This window comes from Anoplolepis gracilipes, chromosome 1 (genome assembly GCF_047496725.1).
Source record: "Anoplolepis gracilipes chromosome 1, ASM4749672v1, whole genome shotgun sequence".
In the NCBI taxonomy this organism is placed as follows: Eukaryota; Metazoa; Arthropoda; class Insecta; order Hymenoptera; family Formicidae; genus Anoplolepis; species Anoplolepis gracilipes.
The window spans coordinates 10,923,949-10,935,278 of NC_132970.1; the positions used below are offsets into that span (position 1 = coordinate 10,923,949).

General features: G+C 33.5%; 1 protein-coding gene across 2 annotated transcripts in view; it reads right to left on the bottom strand.

Annotated features, from left to right (window-relative positions):
• Positions 1–2,934: 2,934 nt before the first annotated feature.
• Octalpha2r (alpha2-adrenergic-like octopamine receptor) overlaps positions 2,935–11,330 on the bottom strand; it is a 122,856-nt gene continuing 114,460 nt past the window's right edge. The window contains exon 4 of one of the 2 annotated variants that reach the window (XR_012047270.1): positions 2,935–3,737. The gene's annotated coding sequence lies outside the window, so the exon portion shown is untranslated. Of the gene's footprint in view, positions 3,970–11,330 lie in introns of both variants that reach the window. The other variant, XR_012047269.1, reaches the window with a different exon arrangement.

An 11,330-nucleotide genomic window follows, 5' to 3' on the forward strand; every position in this document is an offset into this window, starting at 1 on the left:
TGTTCTTCGAGAACTATGTTATTTTATTTTCGTGCGACATGTACCTATACTTCGATTTTCTTTTATCCTAGCCGAGGATTCGCCCGCTAGGCTGGGTTATTCCGATCAAGGACGCCCATTGCTCACGCAATATACGGGACACCGTAATTCACTCACACTCCGTGTTTGAAATTTCTTTTCCCTGAACGAAAAAGACGTTCGTTGAACGGGGAAGGTCAAGTCGTTACGTAGAGATATGGCAATGAAGACAGATCTAGTCTATCGATTGCTGTGATAGATACGTCGAAATCCTTTGAAGTTTTTTATTGAAGTCTACGTTGCAAAACCTTTAGTAACGTTTTCTAGAATATTTTAGTAGTCTTCCAATATGTGTCAAGAATTATAAAATGAAGAATACAAGCTTTTTGAGAATTTAAGAAATTATTTGTAAGTTTATCTTATTATGTATAATTTTTTACAAGATTGTACCAGTCTGTAAAAAATAGCGCTGTTGGTACAAGAATAACTTTACTTAATTTTCAAATTGAATTTTAAAAGATATTATTCATAAATAAAATAAAAAGACAGAAAGAAAGAGAGTTACAGAAAAATTTTATTTAATCAATTTGATAATAAATAGTTGAATTAATGTAAAAAAATTAATATAATTATAAATATTATGTTGAAATTATATATATATATATCAGTTCTTTTATTAGAGAATTTTTTAAAATTCGAACTTGTAGCAAAATCTAATATGATTAGCTAAAGTGAATACTTTCTAGTAATAGTAAATAGCTAGTTTTCGATGTAAAGTTATATATTGTGCCATGCATTTACATTTCCTGCGATTCAGCGAGGAAATTCCCTACCACTTTGGAGCCAGAAAAATCTCTGAAACAGCGTGAAAGGGCGTGCGCATGTGTAGTCACACATGAGATACTGGTGCGACAAATCAGAGTTACGGACGGAAAAGCTGCTCCACTGCTCCGTTGCTCGAGAGCGGATGTTTCCGCTACGGACTTTCAAAGACGAACTGCAGGTCGAAGGTGCTGCACAAAAGAGGCGAAGAAAAGAGATAGAGAGGAAGAGAGAGAGAGAGAGAGAGAGAGAGAGAGAGAGAGAGAGAGAGAGAGAGAGAAAGAGAGTGAAATAAAAATAGATAAAAAGAAACAGAAAGAGAGAGAGGTGGGAATCGGGGACAGACGGGTGAATAAAACACCGTATGGAACATCAACAAACGGGGGTGTCTAGGTACTCAGGAGACGTCGAGATTGGATTAAAACTCAAAATCGAGTTGTCCTCTCTTCTTCCGCGCTCGTTCAAATTTACTTTGCGAACTTTCCATATTCCCGACTCGCCGCGATACGTTTCGTTCTCGTCCGCTCGTGGCAGGAGGAATGACGTCTTTACTTTCTTTCGACGGATGTTGAAAACTATCGACGAGAAAGGACGGACTCTGATTCCTACGATGTAATCCGGTCGAATCTTATTCCCTTCGCGTCTTCAGCCTCGATCAAATGACCACCATAGCGATCAGAATCCCTTTGATGGAATTTTCAAGTTGAATAGGATTCTCCTTTACTTACGCATTCGATCATGACTCGCTCAGAACTTAAAATGAGCAAAGTTTACTCGGATCGGTGTCCGGCAACGAATAAGACAATATATTCGCTGTTAGATACGGAAAAGTACTCAGTGCTTTTATTAAGCGTGACCTTTTACATTGGTGGAATGAAATTCGATTAGGACTGTGCGCAAAGCGACATTTACTTTGCCTTTTCTCGCTGTGAATTAATAATGAAAAGAGTTCGTAAGAGAGGTAAAAAATAAAGGAAGAAGCCTAGTAAATAAAATATGAACTAAAATATGAGTTAAATCCCAAATAAAGGCGATTTAGATTTTGTTCTTTCTTATTCAAAATGTTAATGATCGATTAATAAAGAAGATATTAAGCAAAGAATTTGTCCTTTCTTTTCAAGGCCGCAATTATAATTAATAAATAATGATAATTGTGAATAATTAATAAAAGTGTACTTACCGATTTAATTGCCACAATTCTCCACGTGTCTGATGTACAGATTATTAGTCGACCGGCCTTCGTTAGGTCGTAATCCGCTTGATTAATATTTCAAACCATATGAACGATCGCAAATCGCGTACTATAATTAACGCGAATTTACAATGAAACATTTATAGATGAATATAATTCTCAACAGCTGTAAGAACGAATTTTGACATAATGATGACTCTAATTCTAACAATCTTCTCAAATTGATTATTTCCGACTAGATTTTACACTTCGATACCATCCAATGGACAAAACTCGATTCTGTAGACTGCCATGGCCACTATTGATACTATTGACGACTGATATTGATTAATTACAATTTCTCAATGACGGTAGCATTTCGGCACTTCCTCCTTTACGTAATGCATTGATCAGAAATGCATATCATTCAGACGAGAAGCATTGATGTTCTGAATTATTATGACATATAGTCGACATTATCTTCTGTGTACACAAAACATGGTGAATTATGTGGAAGGAATAGGCAAGGACGAATTGTCACGTATTCGTTATCACGTTCTTTATCTATAACGATATTTATTTAGGGACTTATGAGTAACTCAAGAGAGTCTCGTTAATAAAATTTCTAATTACATAGACATATAAAATGAATAAGATAACGTTTAATATAGCAAGAAATGTGATCATTGTTGCATATTCTAATTTTATCTTTCGTTAATAGTCTCTTAAAACTAATATTAAGATTATATAATTCGTAATATTAAATATTTTAATAACACAAACTTAAATTAAAATTTTGTTAAATTAAAGTGAAGGAAATTAAATAAGATTTATATTATTTCTATTTGTCTCTACAAAATATCATTTACAGAAAATGTTTTATTTTTATTTCACTTTTGAAATATAATTGGACTATTTCTACAGCCGTTAAAGAAAGTTTGAAATTTTTTTATATATATTTCGTAATCTTCGTTGATAACGATAAAAAAATTTGTGTATCATAAGATTTTTGTAAATATTTTGTTAAAAAGCTTTAGCCGACTTAATGTATAATGAGATCCAATATTTCAAAATGCTGTGTTGATTTGAGGAAATAATCTTGCAGTTACAAGTTCTCCAATTAATTTATCGTGTACTAAACGGTTTGGAAATCAATCTAATGTACTATCAAAGAAACTGAAACACATACTCAGAATGCATTTCAAAGGAAGTTGTAACTTACAAGGAAGTTTTCCTTGTAGTATGTGCACCGAACTTGACTGTCTACGTATTTATTTCACTGTATCAGCCACAAAAATATCAAATATCAAAAGCATTTTTATGTAATCGTAGCGAATGAAAATTTCACCATTAACGACGGACGCGAATAACAGGATACCGATAATTTGTCGTCGTTCGACGGTGTTTTCATTACACGTAATTATCGGACTTAGAAAGTTTCACCCGTTGGAAACTTCGTTAGAAGATCTTTACTGTAAGAAGCTTTGCGTAAGCCTTTATAAATCCCTGCATTAAATATAATCGGTATATCGACGAAACGGATTAAAGGCTAGTTGTCGTGACGAAAGCTGATAAACTTCTTTCGACAATGGGAATAGTTTTATAATTAATTCGTTTATACTTACCCCCTGCCTTCTCGGCGACAACTCCGTCTGGCTTCGTTTCTTCTCTCTTAATTTCTCCGCAAAGGAAACAATCGCTTAACCAAGCGGGAAGTGTGATAAATCTATAAAGAACAAGACAGTTTTTCATTTCTTTTTTTTTTTTTTTTTTTTATAAAACCAAGTCGTATAGCGCGTACTGATAGATTTTTTTAATGTCAGTATACATCGTAGTTTACTCTTGTTTTTTCTTGACCTTCGTAGCATATACCCGCTCGTGACAAACGTTCGGTCCATCTCGCATGTTCGTCCGAAAATCGCCGCGTCGAGATTGATCGATCGCCTGTCTTTGGCGCACTGTTGAAAATATGCGATTTGAGCACAAGGTACGGTGAACGTAGATCTGTAAAGCTATTCGGTCATTCTCGCATCTCGCTCATTTCCTCGTCGCTGAAGTACTTTGATTACTCTCGCCATTCTCTACCTCTATCTTTCTCTTTCCCTCTTGCACGCTCTCTCTCTCTCTTTCTTTCTTTATGCTATTCCTCACATGCACACACGCACGCATACACATACATTTTACCTCTCTTACCGTACACATCTCTTCCCTTATTTTCTCTGCTTCCATTTCCATCTGTTATTTTAAGCGTCAACGAGGAAGAGTATGTGAATACTCGCTTGGAGAGAAGTACTGTTGTGTTAAAAAAAAAAAAAAAAAGAAAAATAATTTGTTTCATTTAACGCATCGGTCATTCTTAGTCGCATTTTTCTATCGATTTAACGCCTTATAATAACATTATTACGCAGTATTACAACGATTCCGCCTCTTCTCGTTGGTCAATTTGTTCCACCTTTTTTTTACGATTTTTCTCTTTAGTACATAAAGAACTTATATGAGTAGTAGATAGAGAATATTACGCCTTAATACAGTCGATTTATTAGATACAACAATTATTATCGTTATTGCAGACCAATGTGTGTGTTACAAATATTTATTAACGTACAATGCACATCATTATTTCTCGCTTGCACGTTCTTTCTTTTTTTTTTTTTTTTTTCACCATTCATAGCTCTTTCATTTTATTTTTCTTTACTTTTCTTCTCAGCTTTCTGTGAATTATCGATTTTCTTTCACGATTTCCTCCCGCGATTTCCTGTTGGACGTTGCCCGCGCTTCGATAACATTTATATCCGCGTTTATGACGCGCGAGAGAAATTTAAATTATCTTCAATATACTGCAAACATAGTCTTTTTATCGCGAGAAGAGTGAACGGATATCGGGAAATCCGCGCAAATCAGTCTTGGCGGGTTTAAATGTCTCGTTTCATTCTCACCATTTTCGAACTAACGTTAGCTCGACATTCTTTCGTTGCATTTTCTTACAAAATATCGCGTAGCGCACATTCGTTATGTGATTTTTCCCTTTCTGTAACTCATAAATAATAATGAAAAGATAACCGTTGATAACCGCTGGCACTCTTTATGACTTTTGTCACGCATTTACCATTAAATTTTAACTACGTTAGCTTTTATGAGCAGGCTGCCGTAAAAATTTATGTGACATGCAGAGAGCAAAATTTTTTTACGCTTAATTCATCGCCATTTTTCGACACAATGCGAAAAATGCATTTTGCATACGATTTTTATTAATATTATTATGATTAATTCTCTCTTGCATACGCGTAATTTCGACTGTGCGTGAGTCGAATTTCGTGAGTGATCGTAAAATCAAGTAGTAAAAGGCCTCGGGAGGACAAACTTGCTGCACAGTGGAAGATGCGCGCAAGTTTTTCACTATAAATGAGAGAGCGCGAGAAGACTGTTGGAAAGTTTCGCGAAAACGGTTTATCGTCAAAGTGGATAAAAGCTTTAACGCGTTACTATCGTAAGGATTTCGCACAATTTCTTGACGTCGTAAATTGGCCTTCCGATCGCTCCAGGGCACAACTAAATTCGTTGTGTAAGACAGAACTCTCCCTTCAATCCCGATAAATACGTCCGTACCAGCGGTAATAAACATGCTTAAGGGAAAATGTAAAGGAACGAAAATTCCATTTCTCATAACAACGAGATTTAAATTGCGTCGTGTTTCTCGATTTATCATCCTTCTTTGTACCAAGAAAAGACCATTTCTCTACAATCATTTCTTTTATATTATATATTCTTTTTCATCATTTCGTTTGCATTAACAACTGTAAACATATTTAAAATGCAGAAAACACGTTAAGAATGTGCGAGAGTTTATAATTTTTAAAATATCGTCTCTTAAATAGAGAATCTGATCAGTATATATTACCACTGACAAGCATCTATAAGTAATAGCATTGACACAATGAAATCTTATTGAAAGGAATTAGTTAGTCATAGTGACGAATTTTTCAGCAAAATTTTATTGCCATAACAATAAGATGGAAGAGCAAAGTGTGAATGTTTTCACTTAAAATTAATAAAATATTCACTGATATTCGACAAAATCTTGTTAGTTCTTCAATCAGCGATATATTTTCACCGATCCAATTTAAGAGAGTATATTTCCTTTTGTGAACAACAAACATTTTTCATAAAAATAAGCTCCATTCGTTGACTTGCCAAATTGCTGATAAACGGAGGACACATTTAATTAATGGTATTGAGATCTTTTCAATAACTGATACTTTTTAAACGATATATCGAGCATTTCACGACCGCAGTGCAAATTGCCGAGTCTGTTTGTTAGGCGAAAATACGGCGAGAACAAGAAAATGCGCCGTTCGTTTCTCTTTCTTTTGTTTACTAATGTATATACGCTCGTGTATTTGTAACTAGTCAGCCGAATATAGAGACATAGACGAATACATCGTCGAGGAAGGAATGGAAGACTTTTATAGATTAAACTTTTGATGCAAAATGAATTTCGCATATCGAAAGAGACGGCATTTTTATTCGGAAATACAACGTTAGCATTATACATATTACGTACGTGCTGGAATACATATATGTGCAATGGTATGTATAAGCACATATGTGTGTATGTGTGTGTGTGTGTGTATATGTGTTCTTTTATCATTGCACTTTTATTTCTAGTGCGCGTATAATCATAGAAATGATACAATCGTGTATGATGAAAAAACGAAGCAAAACATCAATGATGTCCTCAAACATATTCTCTCTCTTTTTTTCAATCTCTCCTTCTCTTTTTCTTTTTTCAGAATGAATTATATCTGTATTACATATACGTGTATCTAATAGAAATTATTTATGATTATTGTTGCAATTATTAATTAGATGCGCGTTGTTGTATAAAATGGATTGCCTTATTGCTGCTCTTATTATTGTTTTTCTTTTCGATGTTCGTAATTTGTCTCCGACAAGACTGAAGAGATCCGAGAAACGCTTACTAGTAAAAATTGGATTTCTCATATGTATGTATATACCGTACACACAACACACATACGTATATATAGTCCGAAAAGCGGTCATGCGTATTCTTCGACACGGTCACGCGCACGTTTATTTGCCTCGTGCACGTTTCACGAGCGATGTAAATGAGCTACGAACGAAGACAGAGTAGTATTTTTTTTTTTTTTTTTTTTTTTTTTTTTTTTTTCACCGCATGGATCCGAGTGTACGCGTGTCGAATAACGCCAGAATCATCTCGCTGACAACTCGAAATTGCGCACAGACCATAATCCCTGTACGTAGACTTTTCAATTTAATTTCATTCCGAGGGGAAAAAAATAAAAGCGAAAGAGGGCGAGAGATAGAGAGATAGAGAGAGAGAGAGAGAGAGAGAGAGAGAGAGAGAGAGAGAGAGAGAGAGAGAGAAAGACATAGAGCAAACATGTCTCTGAAATCGATAATTTTGCAAAAATAACAAGATTTCCAGATATTTTCTGTTGACATAATTTCTGTTCTGTGTTAACGAAGCAAAAATTTTTTTTGTGTATTCATACGCACATATATCTCATCATCTTTTTTAAATTATAAAGTAGAAAATATCATACACACACGCTATGGGAACGCAATTATGTATTTCGATTATTATCGCGATAATAAATTAATTACCGTAATGAAACGAAGAATGAATATTACGTGTAGATTTTACATGCGTGTATATTGGGTGAATGCAAAAGTGCTCGATTTCAATTAACCCTTACTCCGTATTGTTATTTTTGCAACCTTCTAACTGAACAGGTGGATCAGCGTATTTTCGATAAGTTTATTAATATGTAAAAGTGTTTTAAAAAATCTGAAAAAAATGTACATACCTTCTTTGCATTCTAAATAAAGACTAAAATAATAAATTTGAAAAATAATTTACTTAAATATATTATTTTATGATTATTTGTTTTCGAGAAATTGACGTTGTTAGAAAAATCACAGACAAAAATGATCCATCAGTATATGGAATAAGGGTTAATATCGTTATTGATGTTGCATTGGCCGTACTTTATAATGTCTACATATTATATATTTTAAAGATGATATCCTTTCCTGTCTTTTCGATATAAAATTGATTTATTTTTGTTGCTTTTAAGGTGTGAAAAAAATTATTAAAAATGGATGAAAAAGTTAATTTCCGACATATTATCCTTTCTTCTTATATTTAAACTTTCAGAATGTGATGTTATCTGTTTGATGGGATTGCAATGGAATAATCATGTGTGCGGTTTTCATCAAAAAATTTCGAAACGTGATTTTTTTAAGGATTACTTCATTGCGATCTCACTAAATAGATAACATCACTTTTCCAAAATGCAAACCATTTTTTTAATAGTTTTTATTCATGATGTGTGATCTTGATAAATTTCTTTAATGTTTTTTTACAGTGGTATAGTTCCAACTGTTTCCTAAACTCACAAAGCATAATAAACCGGAAATGAACTTTTTCGTCATTCATTTTCAGATAATTTTTTTTCACATTTTAAAAATAACAAAAATAAAAATCAATTTTATGTTCAAATGACAGATAAAGATACTTTCAATCGGTATATAATATATAGACATTACGAACAGTACTGCAACATCAATAACGACATCAATTGAAATTGGGCACGAACTTTTGTGCTCATCCAATATATATATATATATATATATATATATATATATATATATACATGCGCGCGCGTGTGTGAATACATGTGTGTGTGTGTGTGTATGTGTGTTTGTGTGTATGTGCATGGTACAAAGCGCAGAACTCTTTATAGCTTTTATTTTGTAAATTCCGTTAAATAGAATTCCATTATTCCGTTGTGCTAACGGCTCTAAAATTTGATTTGCCCCTTCTGTGTGATTTCGGCGATATCGTAAACTAGGTCTCGCGGCGTAATATAAAACGACGAAAAACAATTTTATGTTTACTATTGCCAGAGAAGCCGGCATGCGTGCGTTGAATATATTACGAGATGTTGCGGGCCATCCATATATCGATATTGCCAATAGCAATATTGTGCACACACACAAATAAAAATTGCGTTTTGATTGAGTAGATAATTGATGTAAAAGTTGGTGTCAAACAGTGTGGTAACTTGTGAATTAAGAATTAATTTTGTTCCGAATATAAATCATTATTAAAAACTCGGGAGGCGAGACTTTTTATTTAATGAGCATTCTTATGACATCTTATTATTTTAGCTGTTCACACACAGGAGATAATTTTTGTAAAACTTATTGACATTCTTTATCTTACATTTAAATGCAGTTTTTGTTTCTTGCAATGGCATGTAGTTTCGAATCACAGCTTGATTTCTGCACCTTAATAACGATACATTGTCATCGTTATAAATGTACCGCGAATGATGCAGGTATTTAGTGTAGTGAAAATGTCGAGGAAAGCGTGCGTTCAGTCATTATTAATGAATGGAAATGTGTACGCGGCATTTACAATGCGGGCGACGTAATTTTCAGGGTACATGCTCGAAGGGATTCTGGATGACATAATGTTGGACAAAGATGAAGAATTTCTTGAAATGGTTCTCGTTTCTCTATGACGAGAAATATAGATAACGTAATCGTATTTTAATGACAATGTTTCGCAACAAATTTGGGGAAAGAGAGGCAAAAGCATGATATATCTTTGCTGTTTTATGCAAGTTAAAGGGATGTACCTCTTGGCAAAAAAGGTCAAAGAGTTTGATGTAAACGATGCTTGGATAGACATTAGATAGACATCACTTCATGCTACGGTCTTTTTTTTTTCTTGTGATTGTTCAAGCATTATTCTTTTTGTTATCAGGATACTTAGTAGGTACTTAGTGATTTTTATTTGCATTACAGTCACGGTAAATCCGTGTATGGATACACCGAATGCTGGATCGTGTGGCGATCATGGATCGAGAATTCAGAGATCCCGCGCGGAATACGGCGAGTATCGGCGATATCGATTCATAAGTAAAATGATCAAATTTTTCGCAGCTTAAAGTAATATATACTTTTTTTTATATATAAAAAAAATTAAGAAGAATTTAGAAGAATTTGCATTAATCAAATTTCATCTATTGCTTACACATTAATCCTACGAGTAATAAGTAAAAGAAAATATAGAGTCTTTTATTTATATTGGAATTGAATATAAGAGTGTAATAAGTTCATATATAATATGTAAGGGAGGCTGCTCTTGATACAATATAGTATATTATATTAAAAATGGTTTTTAATTTAGTTTAAAAATTATGCACTTCATTTCTTGACAAAAAATATTCTTTTAAAATACATGTTTATTATTGTGTGCTAGCAATTTTTACAAAATTATTATTAGTTAAGTCAATATATATATATATATATATATATATATATATATACATATGTGTGTGTGTTTTGTGTGTTGTGTGTGAACACATTTTACTTATATGTAGTACCTGATGATTTTATTCTGAAATAAATTTCGTTTGTATGTAAAGTTTTTATTTAAGCAAAACTGTCATTTTTCAAAAGAAGTTGATATTGAAATATTATAGAACTATTGAGGAGTCTAACAAAGATTTAACGAAGGGTTTCTCGTGTATTAGAGAAAGTAAGCCTAGAAATATTCAGACTGTACAAATCAAGTATCTATCAATTTAAAAGAAAAAAGATTAGAGAAATTTAAAAATATATGTAAATATATACTCTTCGAATACATGAAAATGCTAAAGTATTCGTTCGCAAAACCAATTATGATTGCATCATAGCGCAATGTTCTCATGACTTACATTATCTCCTTACGGCACATTAACGTTCGTCACATCGAAAACACGCTATCGCGGAAAGCTTCTAGTAGCAATACTGCCGGTACGGTAACTGTTGCCGCGCGGTGGAATCGTTGTAACGTCGAGATTGACTAAAGATGAAACACATATTGCTGAAAAGTGCATGCTGCGCAGTCGGCGATAAGTATAATGCTCGTGAGTCGATGCTCGTTAGACGCTCACACCACGATAGTCACCTTATTACGCGAGGTGACAACATTTATAAGCTACGATGACGCAAAATGCGTATCCGACACAGCGCTTTGGACTTTGAAAACGCGTTCAGCTTTCCGAGTTTAATCATATTTGCAGTCGAGGTGACGACAACATGCTACGTCGCGTGAAGCAAAATTCATGAGCGTATAAAAAAAGGACATAAATTATTTATGAGTTTTATTATTTTGCGACACTAAACATATATATATATATATATATATATATATATATATATATTCGTTAGAGTCGCGCGATGCTTGTTTTCTTTGTACAGAATATTTTGCAATGCAGGTTTA